Here is a 17,302-nt window from a genome sequence, read left to right on the forward strand (position 1 = left end):
CACTCGCGCTCAGACTCACTATAATTGTTCTCAACCAAACTCATTCGCACTCAGACTTGCAAAATTTACTCATACAGACTCACTCAGACTCACGTCTCAATATGAGTCTGAGTGAGTCGACACATGAGTGAGTTTGCCGACCTATGGTACTAACCTGGAAGAACGTCAACAATAAGCATGGCATCGTAACTGCAGTGCCAAGGCCCCATGCATCGAAGAAATAAGTGTGCTTATGAGCTGCTTGGTCACCTGACTGTTCCATCTTGCTGAATGGAGAACGCTGCACCATCCAGAATTGCGAGGGGGGATGAGGTGGAAATGATGATGCTTCATACTTTGCTGACGATGTGGTCACACAACAATTCCGTGCGACATCAGGACACCAAGGCGCTTGTGGCAAAACCAGTCGTAGTGGTGCCCGCGTGATGGGTGACAGCTGGCGCAAGAACAATAGAAGCAGCACCTGAAAGAACATCAATGGTGAGTGCGACATCGCAACTTCAGTGTCGTGGCCGATTCACATGAATAATGTGATATGCCTGTCCAATACGTCCTGAAACCCCTTCCCTTAGTCATGTGTGGCCATACCTGCACACCACGGCCTGTGGAATGTGGGTATGTGCCCCACATGATTCATGGTTTGTTAACCTAGGAAAGGAAAGAATGCACTTTGGTAATCGTTAACGTGATAGCACTAAGAGACCGCGGCACAGAAAATATGTTGCCGGTGTGAACGGCTTCTCAGAGAAAAAAAATCCCAATGAAAGGAAACGATAAATATCAGTTTGGGATGGATTTGAACCCTGGTGGCGTGCACCTCATTTTGATAAACCTGATGTCTGTGCTTTAAACGTGAGTGCCGACATTGCGTCGTAACATAAGCTACTCCTTAGACATCAGTGCACTCAACATGCCTGGTAAGCACTCGATATGCCGACAACTACTCAGTTTACACAAAGACGTCAATCAGCTTAGTAATGCTTGGCTGAAAGAGTAAAAAAATGCAGCATGGGCAGCTCCTCCCTGACTGCTTCGCATAAAATCTATTCCTACAGAGCATGAAATTCGCTGTACTGTGTTTTGATTTAATCCATGCGAATGTTTAAAGAGCACCACTTTTCAACATTATTTTCGTGCCTTCTACTGCAATGTGAATAATAAGTATATCCCATGAAAACACCAGAAGTACTTTTAAAAATCCAGTATGTTTAGAACAAGTGTCTTAAGTTAAAAGTATGTAACAGAATAATGAAAGCAAGGGCATCTGGGCTTTAGAAATACTTCACTAGCCAACGTGAGCAGATCACTCGCCCTGTCAGATTCATAACGAGTTCTCCCTGAAGAGAATAAGGGCTTTCCAATTTTGTACACAAAATGTGATCGCTATTGCAACCCGTCATGTAAACCACGTTACATTTAGGAATTATTAATGACAATTGGATGTCGGCTTGAAAGTGTGCAAGAAAAGCAGCTGTTGTGTGAAAGCAAATGCTTCTGCTGAAATAAACTGTCACGTTAAAAATCTGCCAAATTTGCCGAACACAAGACAATAGGAATGTACGAATAGCGAATTTTAGAACGCAATCGAACTACTATTCGAATAGTAAGGCAACCATTTTCAAAACAGCTCTGAAATTTCATAACATTTTATTTTAAAGAAATATTCACGAACGAAAGAACGTTACAATTACTTTTAACCGACGAAAACTACTACAATTATGTAAACTCAGGTAAGCGCGTATGCATCAGCAACTAGAGCATTCACGAGATTTTGTAACTATACAATGAAATACAGCAGTCACTACATTATTCAAGGTGCCACTTTGTCATCAGCCTTTTATTAAAACTGAAGTGTGGCATAAGAATCAAGCAATAATGAACTGAACATCACCTATGCAGCTAACCTTTTAGTGAAACACTTAAACTGGTTTTCACTTCATGGGCCTTGGCACCAAAGGCAGCTAAATATCATGGTTGAATACTGCATCTGCAAGAGCAGTTTACAGCAAGATAACACTTGTGTCTGTTGTCAGTCATGTAAACACGTACAAAAATTGCACTTCTGAATCCGAATGCAGCCGTATTCCCCACCATCTCATGACCAATCTCATGGTGATGATAGTGGGTTGGCGGCACGTTCACTTCTGTGACACTGCAGTTTTTACCAAAACGCCTTTATCCGATGATCAATAGTGTCGATAGACCGTTAAAAGCTGAAGCTGCATGTACCTTGGTAATTCAATCGTAAAAATGACCCCTGGCAGTTGCAATGCATAGTTACTGCGGGGTTTTCCCGTCCATGCTGATTATTTGAAAACTATTCGAAAAATATTTGGTACTTTCGAATACACACTATTCGATTCGGCATGATGATTATGCGATTTGTTCTTCGAATTTTTTTAATATTCGCACACCCCTACACGACAAGGTGGCTGCTTGCAAGCTCTCAACATCAATGCATGCAACAGCTTTTTGTAATAGTAGGCATTATGTCACATTAGGATATTGAGACCATGCCAAAGACAGGCTTTCTTGACAGAGCACAATAGCAAAGGACAGTGCACAGGTTTAGCAACCTATTAAATATACATACTTAATAAACATGACACAAACAGGCATTCTATGTATAATAACCAAGATTATTGCCTAAGAACTATCCTGCAGTCACTCTACTTGTCACTCCCAAGTGACCCACAATCCATACTTAATACTAATCCATGTTAATTTAGCTGACTCAATGCTTCATAACTCTTGTGTATTTTAGACAACCTGAAGATAAAGGCCCAATCAATGGTCACCAATGGAATGCATGACTGCTACAGGAGAAAAGAATACGTTTTTTTAAATAAAATTTTGAAGTTCACGAACCTGAACAATTGATGGTGCCCCTCTCTACCATGCTGGCCTCATTTACCTCCTCAACAAACAATGTCTGCACTAGATAATTAGTTTGATTAATTTATATTAGATATATATTAGGAGCAAAGGTGTGCACCAGCTTATTAGTTGGAGCCAATCACTTGTCCAAAATCACTGACATTGTTTAAAATCATCCGTCAACTTATCTTCACACAGCTGCTGCCTAGATAGCACGACAGCCCAGATGGTAGAACCAGTTCATCAACAAAGGCAGTGGGGATGGGTATGGTTTGTAGGGTTTAATGTATCAAAGCGACTGAAGCTATGAGAGACGCCGTAGTGGAAGGGTTCAGATCATTTCGACCAGCTGGGGTCCTTTAATGTGCACTGACATCACACAGTACATGAACCGCTAGCATTTAACCTTCATCAAATTGCGACCATCACAGCGGAATAGAACCCACGTCTTTCAGGTCAGCAGACAAGCGACAAAACCAATAGGCCACTGAGCCGGCTGGTAGTGATGGGGTACGATTCCCAGACTACAACTAAATTTCTTCAGCTGTTAAGCTGCATGCAGTTCAGTGAATACACAACACTTTAATGATAAAGCCTGCCACGCAAACTGCATGTGTTACTGAACTGTAGTATGGCCACATAAGCAAGATGGAGAAGGTCCATTATTACGCATAACCAACTCGGGTAAAAAATTGTCACACGAGATCCCGAACCGTAATATGGAAGTACTCATAGCCTACAATTAGCCTGATGCCATAAAAAGAGCACTGCAATAATGACTGCCTTTTTTTGCTTGGTGAGGTAACAAAAAAAAAACAAGACGCGTGACCACAAAATACAGAGCCCACACATCTCTTGTGTGGGCATATGCATTTCCTTGTCCTGCTTTTTTTTGCAATGTACCTTTTTTATGTCAAGAACTGCATGTTAAAAGCAATTTTGGCATACCTTGCACAGCAGCGTCTGCCGGCGACACATCTTTTTCAACAATGAAGGCCCTTTGGCTCATGGGCACCTGAGCTACAACCTCTTGAAATACTTCCAAGCTCCATCCGATCTAGAAGGAACACCTGTCGCAAAACAACAGCACCATAAGCTCAAACAATGGCTACACAACTTACATTTCCTTTGTCTAGAAATGGGGTTAATCAAACAAACATTTCATCTTGCCACTGTAACAAAATGAGTTACTTGGGAGAGTTAGTGGAAACTCGAAGTTGGTGCACACCTTCAGACATCACACTACGGATAACTGCTGCCAGAGCCCCATAGTACAGCAGCCTGTGTGGTAGTACTCATTAAATGATCAAAGGTACCCACTTTCCTTCAAAAGTGGGAGCAGAGCTGCCTCTGCTATGAAAAGCATGTCATCCTCACACCTGAATGCACGAAGAAGCAACTATGGCCATCTGATTTTCTTTTATTGTTTTACATTTTAAAGCAACAATATTAACTTTTTTTTCTTTTCAAGTAGAACACAATGTATTGCTATTTGTAACCAAGTATCCACACAGGCTTCCCCTGTTATGGTTACCATATCCTCTTTCCAACCACACTTGTGCTATGACTAGTTCTGCTAGTTAACCTGCCACTTTTCTGCTTTATTCTATCTTTTTGTTGAACAAAGGGTAACTAGACACATATGGAAAGCTATGAATGCATGTTAAACAAACAAGTCAATTGTAGCTAATAGATGCACACTTATTCAAGGCAGCCAAGCACCACATGGAGTGTGCTTTGACGATGGAATTATGTGTAAGAAAGGTGGAAGGCAAGATATTCTCAAGTGGTTTCACTTCAGAACATCGATGCGTTTTGAAACACATCATCATCTTAGAGCTGCTGCAGTGGTGAAACAGGCATGTCACCTTTCAGTACACATACTCATGTATTAAAGAAGCTGATCTGACGCAACAAAAACCACTTCAGAGGCAGTGTGAGATGTAGACTTACCATACGGTTTCAATATGAACTAAAATAGTCAACATACCATATGTGGCAGGTCAGGCTATATTTGTATCAACATTGGATTCGAAATTAAATGACCAGGCTATTTTCATTCAATTTTAATAGCGTGCTCTTCTCCATGTGTATATCATGGTGGAAAGCCATTTTTAGAATTTGTACTTGCAGCATGCTTACACATCAGGCATGCCTCAAGCAAGCAAACATAAAAACAAAAAAGATTTAAGAGTAACTATGAATGCAGACCATGCCTCAGTATGTGCACAACTGAGCCATAGTTACAGTGAGGGCATATAGTACGTTTCTTCACCTGTAATGTGCAAAGTTTATTCTTGACAACTATGCATTGTGTTGTATGAAAGCTCCTTAAATTGCAACCATAGGCAGCAGTGGTTAGGCTTCCTTTTTTTTTTTTGCTTCTTGAAGCAAGGGGTTGGGTACAATGATGTTGCACTGTCATCCACTATGCTAAACAATTTGCAACGAAACATTAACCGAAGCTGCTTTTTCACCTGAAAAGCCTCTTTATCAGGCTCGCCATCACAGTAGCACCAGAAAAATAGCTGCGCAGCATCAGAACACTAAAACTCCAGCCAGAGAGAAACGCAACAAAATTAAACCTGCAGGTGCTATGGATTGCACCGGCCATGTTCACGACTATGACCCCTCAAGTTTATCACCAGGACAATGATGGCATGCTTTAGGTCTTCAATTAAATTTTACGAGTTGGCCAGCTTTTGTGCATCTATGGTGTAAGCTTGGAGCATTTTTTGTCTAAAATGCTGTTTGGTAGAGGAAAAGCAGGAAAAACCACTCTCAGCACAATTTGGCGCAGCTGTTAGCTGCTTATCGGCTGCACTAGTTATGCAACAATGTTGCGTAACAACGTAAAAGCCCTAAAATGCATACAAATGTTTTGGTTGGGAAATACAGGCAAGCAATAGATTACCCATGTCGAGTTGTTACCTTTGCACTGCTTGAACTGCAGATACCTTACTCTTCCGCTTGCTGTTAACGTGTGGTGTTGTTTCAGCAGTGAGCATTGTCTTGATGGCATAATGTGCTCTTCAGATATTGAAGAGAGGCAGGACTGCTGTTTCTGCAATGATGAAAGGAACTTTACCATTCGGCACCCAAAATATATTTGCGCTCATAAACCAACCAAACTGCTTCTAAAGGCAGTTTGGCTGGTTGGTTTATCAGTTTAGAGGTAAATAACAGCTCTAAAGAGATACACCACAGTTCTAAAGACCAAAACAGTGTCGGCCTTTGAACGGTGCTTAGCAATTCTGATACTGAACTGCAACAGAACCCTTTGCAAGCAAACTCATTTCCTAATGCAGATGATGCTTTCCACTGCAAAGCATGGTGCACTCAGAAATGATTAAAAGTGAAATGTCTCTAACTGAAAAAAAAAGTTGGTTCATTTAAATCCGGATTTTTAGGTATCAACTGTGATCCTTTCGAAGAGGGAGTGAGAACGAAGATGGTAGGTCGCGCCTTTTAAACTTCAAATAGAACTGAAGAGAAAGAACGCAACTTCTTTATAAAACTTAGAATAACAGAGAGCTGAGCTAGTTGGTAAGTATTCATTTTAAAAGGACGGGGTGTGCAAACACGGACACAAGAAAGAACATGTTTGTGGTGTCCTGACTTCTTTCTTGTGTCCGTGTTTGCATGCCGTTTTTCTTTATAAAGCTTTTCTTTTCTTTTTTTTTTCTTCGTGTGACTAGGATGTCAGAGAGGGCTGACAGTACACATTAGTGGCCTCACTATCTTGCGTATGTGAAGAGCAGGCATATAAATGGTGGGCAGGTTTCATTTTGAGCGGTTCGAACTGTTCTAGAAATTTTGAATGACCAAGATTTAAAGAGTAGTTGATTTTGCTGGTACGTCTCGGTCGCTAGTTTCAGTTTCTCAGGAACCAATTTTGTGGCTTGCCTACTCTGAATGTTTGGCTAAGGCGTCGCGTTAAGTGTAGGTTTTGACATCATTGTTGTGATGATGCTCTTGCTGTTTTTTTTTTCTATTTTCCCCACTGTATGCTGCTTGACAGTCTGAACAACTGGTTTGGTAGATGACCCCTTTACTTCTACAGTAATACCTCGTTAACTCGAAGTAGTAAAAACCAGAAAAAATTTCGAGTTAAGCAGATTTTCGAGATAAGCAAAGTTGCGCAAATTCTATTGAGAAGTCCAGTTGTATCTAAAAACGTTATCACTACCGACCACTTTCTTAACAGAAGGGCCTAACTGGCTCTTTGTAAAGAATTTAAAGAAAAATAGTGACATACCAGAGCTGTCATCAACCAGCTGTGTTTTTCGGCGCTGCCTTTGTATTTTCGGCACTGCCTCGCAGTAACACTTGCACCTAGCAAAGCTTTCTCGAGTTGCTTAACACACCGCATGTGGCGATCATCCGCACCGCTGCACTTTTCGCATCAAGCGAAACACGTTTCTTGTCTCGGCTGATGTCGTCACCCCTGGAGTAACTGCGTCGACACTGCCGCGATCACCGTGCGTGACGCCAAGTTGTTTCACTTAAATGGTCAAACCAGTCGATGTCGCAGGCGAGATCAGTGTAGCCCACCACTAAGTCCAGAGAATCGGCCTTCTCTGTCAATGTTGTGACTCGAAGGGGCTCCTCTCGCACGGTGCAACCCAACGTTTGCAACCACACAATCAGCGCCGTTTTGACGTCCGGAACTTCAAGCCTCGAATCCGCTTCTTTGATCAGTGCTACCTTTCTTTGCAGCATCAGTGACTTGCTTTGCTTTGGGCGGCGTTATCCTCACCACATCGCACGACCGACGAGAAAATGCGAGCGACGTGTCTTGCGTAAATAAAATGCTGAAATCGCACTGACGGTAAACAAAACGACGTGTGCGACCCATGCTATTTTGCAGGGCCTGCCTCTGTGCACGTCTATGGCGTCACATGACGTGACACAGGGGTGCTTGACAAAGTCGTTATGCCGCTAGGTTCCGACTTCACTTTCGGGAACAGTGTCCACTTCGTCGAAAGCGCGGCAGCCTCGCGCGAACCTTGTGAAACGTAGACATTTTGCCGCTAGCATTTTGTGAAACGGTTCAGCGACAAAATTTTTGTTCCACTCTCACTCGAGATTTTGAGATAACCGAAAGTGGCCACGGAAATACTTCGAGATGAAGGGCAATAAATACATTGCACCTATGGGAAATCGTTCGGTACCGAGAAAATTTCGACTTAGCCGATTTTTCGAGATATGCGAGTGCGGGTTAACGAGGTATTACTGTATATGCTGTAGCATGGATTTTGGGGGTCAGTAGAAGGATGATATTTATATCTTTCTTTAAAATTCGGCTGATGACTGCACTGGTACCTATACATATATGGGAGAGATAAATTAACACAAGATACTTGTTTTTGAGCATTGTTCTTGGACATGATTTCTTTCTGCCAGGTTGTCTTATGAAGGAAGAGATGTGGGCAGGCTGTTTTTTTTTTTTTTTGAGTTTAGTGAAAATCACACTTCATTTGCTTCTGTCAGATTCTAACTTACAATGCTTTTCATTTATTCTGAATAAGCTATTGACAACTCATGCTTTTGACTTACCGGATGGCTCAAACTGAAATGCACGTGGTGGTGTGAATGTGTTCGTTTGTGGTAGATAGAGAACTTTTGCCTCCTGTTTCGGTTACTCATACATCGAAGGAATGGGAGTGATTCATTGACAAATGAACTGAATATGCACTAAGTTTAGGTGGATGTCTGACTTGTGATGTCACTATAATTCACATACAGTCGGCCACGAAATAATATGGACCATGGGAGCACGTGCCAAAATTGCCATCTGCGCTGTTTAGTGGTGAGTCATCTGCTGTCAAGAGTGCTGCTCTGGAGAATGCGTGGCCACAGCTATGCTTTCGACAGCGGATGGCTCGCCCCTAGACAGTGTAGACGGCAATTTCATTACACACTTGTGTGGCCCGTATTATTTTGTGGTCGAGTGTACCTGAGAGACTTTTCGTTTTGGGTGAAATCTGTTTTTCATGGTGACGCTCCAATGAGGGCGCCTCATCAGATTTTACATGAAACGAAAAGTCTTCCTCAAGTACATTAATGAGAACCAACAGACAATCAAGCCAAGGAAGCTATAGGGGATGTTATTTGCAGTAATTAAAAAAATTAAAGTGGACAAAGAGACAACGTGCTGCCAGCATCGACCGATATCACAGATACACTCGATAAAATGGCCAGGAGAAAGACCGTTGCCGTAACTCAATCGGTAGCACATCGGATGCATTATTCGAAGCTTCCATATTCGGTCCCTGCTGGTGGCATACAAATAACGTCCCCAATACTTTTCTTGGCTTTACTGTCTGTTAGTTGTCATTAAGGTTGTCTAACAAAGAAGAAGGAGCCCTTTAGTCCCTTCTTTTGCTCATTCCTCAAGTACATGACGCGCAGTGACATCACAAGTCAAGCTTACACAGGCACCTAAACTTCGTAAAACTTGATATTCAGTACACTTGTGGATGCGGAAATATGGAGCAGAGAGTCTGTATTAACTCATTATCAGGAAGTTTTACTGCAGGTAAAAAGTAATGTGAGATGTATATAGTGTGAAATGATGTGTACAGCTGGCGACAAAGTTGCAAAAAAGTTTGCTTTTGCACATGTTTAGTCATAAACTTAGCATTGAGGTGGTCCTAGTAAAAATATGGTAAACAACGCATTTACTAGTAACCTTCATAAAATATTTTTTTGTTTTAAGCAAGAAAAATATTTTTGAAGTGTTCTGCCAGTTTCTGTGCTTGCGTGTGTTTATACCTCGTAGCAATGCATCCCAGCGGCATGTACAAGCTGCGCGGACACGAGGAACATTTTGACAACATAAGCAGCTTTGTACGTGCCTATTTAAATGGTTTACTATTGAGTGTTAGCCCGAGTAAACAAGAAATCCAGCCCCTACTTAGAGTGCGTTTAACCACGTGCAGCTGTCCGCTGACTGCTCGCATAGTGTGCCTGCGCAGCAGCACATTACCTATACGCTAGGATTGAGAAGCGGGAAGAACACTATGATTAAGAAAAGGATCTATCAAAATAAAAAAAAGGATATGTTGCATGGTGAATAAGTTGCAGTTATGAACCAACACATGGTCAATGGTAAAACATGGTCACTTAAATATGAATGTGTTGGTTCATGACTGCATCTTATCGTGTTTTATCTTTATAAGATCTTTTTCCTAATCGTAGTGTCCTTCCCACTTCTAAATCTTAGCACATAGGTAACGGGGTGTTCCACACATCGGTATTACGTCCCGGTGCTGTAAAAGCACACTAATGGGGCCGTCAGCGGAGAGCTGCATGTGGCGACCACATGCACTCTAGTATGGTTCGACTTTCTCGTTGGCTCAGGCTAAGACACACTAGTAGATCATTGAAATAAGCACGGACAAAGCTGCTTATCGTGTCTAAATCTTCCGCATGTCCGTGCTGCTTGTACTTTCCGCTAGGACGCATTGCTACGAGGTATAAACACGCGCAAGCACACAGACTGGCAGAACACAACTCCAAAAATATTTTTCTCGCTTAAAACAAAAAATTATTTTATAAAGCTTTCTCAATCAGTAGCCAATGAAGCTCACTAGTAAATGTGTTATTTACCATACTTTTACTAGGGCGACCTCAATGCTAAATTTACGACCAAACATGTGCAAAAACAAACTTTTTTTGCAAATTTGTCGCCAGCTGTACGCATTATTTCACACTATATACATCTCAAATTATTTTTTACCTACAGTAAAACTTCCTGACAATGAGTTAATACAAACTATCATATATCACTGAATGTTATCTTTGTATTAAAAAATCACCAATATAGACCATATTGCCCATATTAAAGGCAGTATAAAAAAAAACCACTAAAGCGTAAAAGTTTGTAAAACTTAATTTAAGTAAATATCCTACCATCGTTCTACAGGGGAAATTTTGTCCTAACCTAATTTAGGAAACGCAGATTTTCTGACAACGCGTTTCACGAGCCGTGGTTTCTAAATAGCTTTCCGCAAAAAATTACATGCTGCTTGAGTTCCCATTGAGTTTACAGTTCCCTTCTCGGGCTGCTCGTGCCTTTTATCAGACACCGCGGAGAAGATGCACTTTCGCCCGACGGTGATCGCACGCGTGAAGGCTGCAGCGCGCCACGATTTCACGGTAGATCGTCTCGTCTTTCGGCGCAGCGGCATACCGGCAGCGTAAACAGAGGCTCACCTAACGGCGCCAGCACTAAGGGAGACACACACATGGAGCGGCTGCGCTCCGGGACTGACAAGCCCGAACACTGCTGGCAATCGCAATATTCTTGTCCTTAATTCCTTGCGCAGGTGCAGAATAAAGCGTAATGCGACAACTGCGGCGAAGTTATCAGCGCGAAACGAAAACCACAAGCTCGAGCTGTAAACACGACCTACACGATCATTCCGCGATTTCCGTAAATGCTGCATTTTGTGCGCTCACTTTGAACTCCGCCTCAAAAAACATGCACAGTACAATCCGCAAGGGTAAGAATCATACTAATTATATCTGCGCAGTGCGGGGATCAAAGTTTAACGAAAACGTCGGCGTAACCCGTACATTTCCCCGCCTCTACTCGAGGCGGCCTCGCCTCGGATATTGCTGAGCGTGAGCATATGACAACAGATCGATTTTAGCGGCACGAGCTACAACCACAAAGGCGAATAGATGGGAAGTCAACCACTCACCTCGAAGACGTAGAGCGTATGAAAAAAAAGCAGCTCCTGCAGGGTCCCGCCGTCTCGCTTCGTGCGTACGGCGTTAGGGTTAGCCGTTGAGGGGGTAGCGGCCGTGGACGAATGAATCAGCGAGTGACAATCGCAGTGCGCCCAGGTGCGCCCCCTCGGTTGATATGTCGAATGGATTTCTTTCCGCGATGGCCTCCTGAACTGCCGTTTGGGATCAAATACAGTTTCGTGCAATATCAGAGGTGCAAAACGCGTAGTCGCAGCGATGGTAGGCGACGACCATGTTGGTATGAATTCCTGGAAGTCATCCGTATTATAATAGATACTTGCGGCCGATTTTTGTCATGAAGGAGGAGACGCTTGTGTTTTGCACTATTCAGCGAAAAAATATTGTTTTACGTGTGCTGTGTCCATGATATTCGCGAAGTATTGGAGTCATTCCGTATTGCAAGTCACTACTTGCTGCCGATTTTCGTCGTGAAGGAGGAGACGCCTGTGTTTTGCAGAATTCAGCGAAAAATTATTGTTTTAAGTGTGCTATGTCCATCATATTTGCGAAGGATTGGAGTCATTGTTTTTCCTGGATACTGTATCCGCTTTCTTGGTTCCTAAATACGGAAATTTCTTTGAGTGTATAACGATCAGCTAGTCAAGAAAACTGACTGCTACAGATTTGTATTGCGTGACGTGACTGAATGACGAACACAAATAACTGGTTGTAACATGAAAACAATGGCACGCATGCCATGTAATGCATGATATACATGTTACCACCTGTCACTAACGTTCGTTATACAGAAATATCTCGCCATATCAATTTTGGTGTATATGCATTTCATTAAACGACCGCGAGCACCCCGGCGCCATGTCATGTGAATCATGTTTTACATGGTATGCCTGTCATGATTTGCAAGTTATAACCATTAACCTATGTTCGTCACACACTTGTCACGCCATACCAATTGTGGCGTGTATCAAGCTAGCGAAGCGGCCGCGAGCGCACCATGAGCATGGCATGTAAATCATGCCGTACATGTCATGCGTGCTATTATTTTCATGTTATCACCTGAAATTTATATTCTTCATATGGTCATGTTATGCCACACCAAATTTGGTGTACATCCCACTAATGAAACGACCAGGAGATCACAAAGTTAAGGGCGGATAGATAGATAGATAGATAGATAGATAGATAGATAGATAGATAGATAGATAGATAGATAGATAGATAGATAGATAGATAGATAGATAGATAGATAGATAGATAGATAGATAGATAGATAGATACGGTCAAAGTCGCAGAAGTTTGCTAAGAAATGCTTCGCTTTTAGTAAGTGCCAACAGCCGAGCACGTAAATGCCGCGCAGTTCGCATTTCTTTATTGCGTTAGTACGCGTGCGTACGCATGTAGGGAAGTGAAAACTGCCATTATTTCTCTCCTGATCGGGTATAGAACAACGGTATGCTTCATGCGGCACTGCAAAAGCGCACGCAGTGCTTAAAACATGCGTCGTGGACACGCTGGGCAAAGTCATCAACTGGGCCTCGATTCGGACGACAGAATCCGAGGTGGCCGAGCAAGTGGCCATTGCACTCGCCACGCAAGGCGGTCGGAGAGACAACGTGTATAGCGACTCGAAAGCGGCCGTGAGGGCATTCCAGAAAGGCCGGGTAGCCCGGCAGGTAGTTGAAATTCTAAAAGGCTCCAAGAACAGTGACAGCTCCACACACTCCATATTTTAGTTCCCTGCCCACGTCGGGCCGATCGATGGGGTTCCTCTGAACCTCAGCGAGTCTGCTGCCCACGAGGCTGCGTGTGGCTTTACGACCGCGCTGCGCTCGGATCCGGCGACCTTGCCCCCGGACACAGGGACGCTCCTAGCACGATCAACGAAATTACCAAATTCTTTTACTTAGAGAGAAGGGTCTTTCCACCGCCCCATTCAAAGCTAAAGAGGCCGCAGGCGGTCGCGCTCAGACTCCTGCAAACTGACTCCTACCAAAATTGGGCGTCTCTTAATAGCACATAAGATATTTACCCGAATAGTTCGTGCGCAGTCTGTGGCCGGGCTGCTACTTTATCTCACATGCTCTGGGAGCGCGGGTCGTTGGGCCCGAAGTTCACCAAGAAAGAATGGGACGCGCTCCTACGAAGTCCCGTCTATGACGACGAAATCCTGGCCGTCCAGCGCGGCCCGGCCCGGCTCCGCCCGCGGAGGTAAAACTCATTACCCGCTCATTAAAAGGCGTAAGTCGGGCCTACGAGCACACGCGAATGTTATGCATTCCATGGTCTAAGGTATACTGTGCCAAGCTGAAGTGACACGTACTTATATATATATATATATATATATATATATATATATATATATATATATATATATATATATATATATATATATATATATATATATATATAATGTGACGACGAAGATTGCAACCGGGGCTCTGGCGCGCGCGGAGAGCTAGGAGATAGAGGCAGAGGAAGAAGAAGGGCAGAGAATATAGAACAGCTGGCCCAGGAACGGGTGCTGTCTCTGTGTCTCGTTCATTACAATGGCGCAGCCTACAACGCAAGCCGAACCTTGCACCTGAAGCAACCTGTCATCGCGCGTCGTCGGCAGCGCGGGTCTCTCCATCCTAAGAACGCCGTCCACGCTTCCTCGGTCATGGACACCATGGCCTGACCGCTGCTACAGCTACCCATCAAACCATCCCAGGACGGCGTCCAGGCCTCCTCGGTGGCTCAAGGGCACGCTTACCCCGGCGCCGCCAAGACAGTGCACGGCCTACCGTTGCCCGGGAGTGCCGCTCACGCTTCCCGTGGCGACATCCTCTCATTCAGGGCTCCATCGGCACCTGAGCCGCTTTGGGATGCGGTACGAGCTCCTTCGGACCAGCAGCCCGCCGTCGTGGGCCCAACCACCACCGACTACTGGTCCGACATTACGGGCTCCGCACGCGAACCATCGGTGAGCGCCGCGCACCGGCGGCGTACCATTGCGCGACTTCGCAACACGGCCAACGCCTTGACAGCGTCGAGCTCTGCGCTGTTTCCCCCAATAATTCCCGCACTGACAGACATCAACACCATGTTGGACGTAGCCACCTCGCTAGACCTCGAGGCCAGCTCGCCTGAGCAACGTAGAGAGCTCCAGTCTACCCTCAGCCAGGTCTCTATCCACCTTGGTGACTTCGCGTACACAATCTACCGTTTCGCGCCTGCCGTATCACTATCCCAGGATACCTCCGTACTACCAGAGTTCCGCGGCTTCCAGGACGACGCCGAAAAATGGGTGGCGACCGTCAACGCCTTGGGAGCTCGCGAAGCTTGGACGGAGGCGCAGAAATGGTCCTTGGCGGTAGGCCGCCTTCGAGAAGGTGCCGCGGCGTGGCACAGGTACGAGGGCGTGAGGCAGCAGTCCTGGGCAGGATGGAGTGCAGCCCTGATTGCCGCTTTCGACCTGATGCCCGGTACCTTCTGTGCGTCCAAGACCTCCACTGAGGACGGAGTTCTGGAGGGTCACAACCTTGAGGCTGCAATGGCGCCTTGCAGTCCATCGACGGTGTACGTCGTAGATTTTGACGCTTACCGGAGCAGCCCTGCCCCTCCTCTGCAGGTCAAGGACTCTGCGTCGGTAATGGACATGAGCATATCGCCACCAGACCTTCTGCAAACGGAGAAACTGCCCTCTCGTTCATCGTCGTAAGAGCATAAACAGGCGCTCCCACCTGTCGTGCCAGATGAACGACACGACCATGGACTACCAGACCACGATCGCCAGTAACGCGACCTACGCCATGCCATTTCACAAAGTAGGCCAGCCAGATGTCGCAAACGAGATGCCTGACCAGCCAGAGGACATTATCATCAGAGACTTGGCACCGCAAACCAACTGCCCTGCTGACGGCACTGCTCGCTCCCTGGACACATCTTGTTCACGTGACCCCTCATCAGGAAACGCCAGCTCGACCCAGCGTGACAACTGCACCCGACCTCACATAGTGCGACACTCGACAGTTACGCATGCTGTACTATCTTCAGAGCTGCGGCGGGACCAACGTCACCGTTTCGGGATAAGCCTGCCATCATGCCGAAACAATATTTGCCACCCACCCGAGCAACTACCCATATTTCGCGAGAAGTCTCTTGGCCGAAAACTTCGAGTACTTCGACACTGCCAATTCCGTGCACGACAGGCCAATGGGAGAGATTTCCCTACAATGTCGCAGCGTGGCCGAGGGCATCGTCCACCGCGGCGCAGCCAGTGTCGCCCACCAGAGAAACTTCTAGCAGACCACCAAACCATGCTGAAGCGGGGTCGGGGCCGACCACCACGAAACAGCCAGTGTCGCCCACCGGACACACTCCTGGCGGATCTTCTGACCGAGTGGCCGTGTGGTCTGTTCCGACCAGCGCGATTCAGCCAGCCCCGTCCACCTGAAATGTTGTCGACATCTCCGCGCGCTTTGCAGTCATGGCCGAAAGTGATGACGAAGATTGACACCGGGGCTCTGGCGCGCGCGGAGAGCTAGGAGATAGAGAGGCAGAGGAAGAAGGGCAGAGAATATAGAACAGCTGGCCGAGGAACGGGTGCTGTCTCTCTGTCTCGTTCATTACAATATATATATATATATATATATATATATATATATATATATATATATATATATATATATATATATATATAACAGCACTAACAATGGGCCAGATTACGGTTGTTCCCATGGGAGGCATAAAGATTTCGGTCTTTTATTCGAGGTTGACACATACGATACATTTCATTTATATTCCTTGGTATTACGTGCCAAAACCACGATATGATCACGAGGCACGCGGTAGTGGCACCGCATCAATTTCGACCACCTCGAGTTCTCTAACGTGTACCTAGAGATAAGTATATACACGGGTGTTCTTGCATTTCGCCCCCACCAAATCTCGGCCGCCGTGGCCGCGCGAATCGCAACCGCGTCCTATGACGTAACAGCGAAACAGCTTAACCGCTGAGCTACCACCGTGGGCAAAGCAACATTTCGATGCATGTACACACCGGATTCTCCGTCCGATCGCCCTCTACAAAGCACACGGCATCATTAATAATCATCATCAACAACCATAGGTCGGCAAACTCACTCATGAGTCGACTCACTCAGACTCACTCAGACACATATCGAGACGTGAGTGTGAGTCTGAGTGAGTCCGGGTGAGTAAAGATTTTTTGAGTCTGAGTCCGAGTGAGTTTGGTTGGGTAATATTTTGGTGAGTCTGAGTCCGAGTGAGTCCGGTTGAGGAAAATTTTGGTGAGTCTGAGTCCGAGTGAGCCCTAAGGGCAAAATATATTGCATGAGTGAGTCTGAGTGAGTTCCACAATTTTTGCCGACCTATGGTCCTATCTACTCAATTTTAGCATTAGTATCAGCCCTATGTCAGCTGACGTGTATACTCCCGCATACTTCTACGCGCTACCGTTCATACGTCAGCTCAATATTTATTGATCAGAGGCGCGATTTGAGGAGGGAGAGGGGAGGAGGTGCCTTGACCTCCCCTCGCAAACTTTTTCACGGGAAGTTACTGATAAAACTATCTCGTGTGAGTCATGACTTCCAATAAAAAGGTCCTTACTGAACTGCAAACTCAGATAACTCGTATTTGAAGGTACGAGATCAAAAGGTGCTAAGTAGCGCACCGATTATGCGAGATAATGGCGTTAAAG

At 45.1% G+C, this 17,302-nt stretch overlaps 1 long non-coding RNA gene across 6 annotated transcripts in view; it reads right to left on the reverse strand.

Annotated features, from left to right (window-relative positions):
* Positions 1-239: 239 nt before the first annotated feature.
* The window catches only part of LOC119371958 (uncharacterized), a 76,098-nt gene continuing 59,035 nt past the window's right edge, over positions 240-17,302 (reverse strand). For 2 of the 6 annotated variants that reach the window (XR_007417718.1, XR_007417719.1), the window contains exons 2-4: positions 5,809-5,941; positions 3,826-3,947; positions 240-463 (exon numbers count right to left, since the gene is read on the reverse strand). This is a non-coding gene — a long non-coding RNA (uncharacterized LOC119371958). Of the gene's footprint in view, positions 464-3,825; positions 3,948-5,808; positions 5,942-7,135; positions 7,274-11,588; positions 11,695-17,302 lie in introns of those variants that run through there. The other 4 variants (XR_005179365.2, XR_005179366.2, XR_007417721.1 and 1 more) reach the window with 4 other exon arrangements.

This window comes from Rhipicephalus sanguineus, chromosome 10 (assembly GCF_013339695.2).
Source record: "Rhipicephalus sanguineus isolate Rsan-2018 chromosome 10, BIME_Rsan_1.4, whole genome shotgun sequence".
Lineage (NCBI taxonomy): Eukaryota > Metazoa > Arthropoda > Arachnida > Ixodida > Ixodidae > Rhipicephalus > Rhipicephalus sanguineus.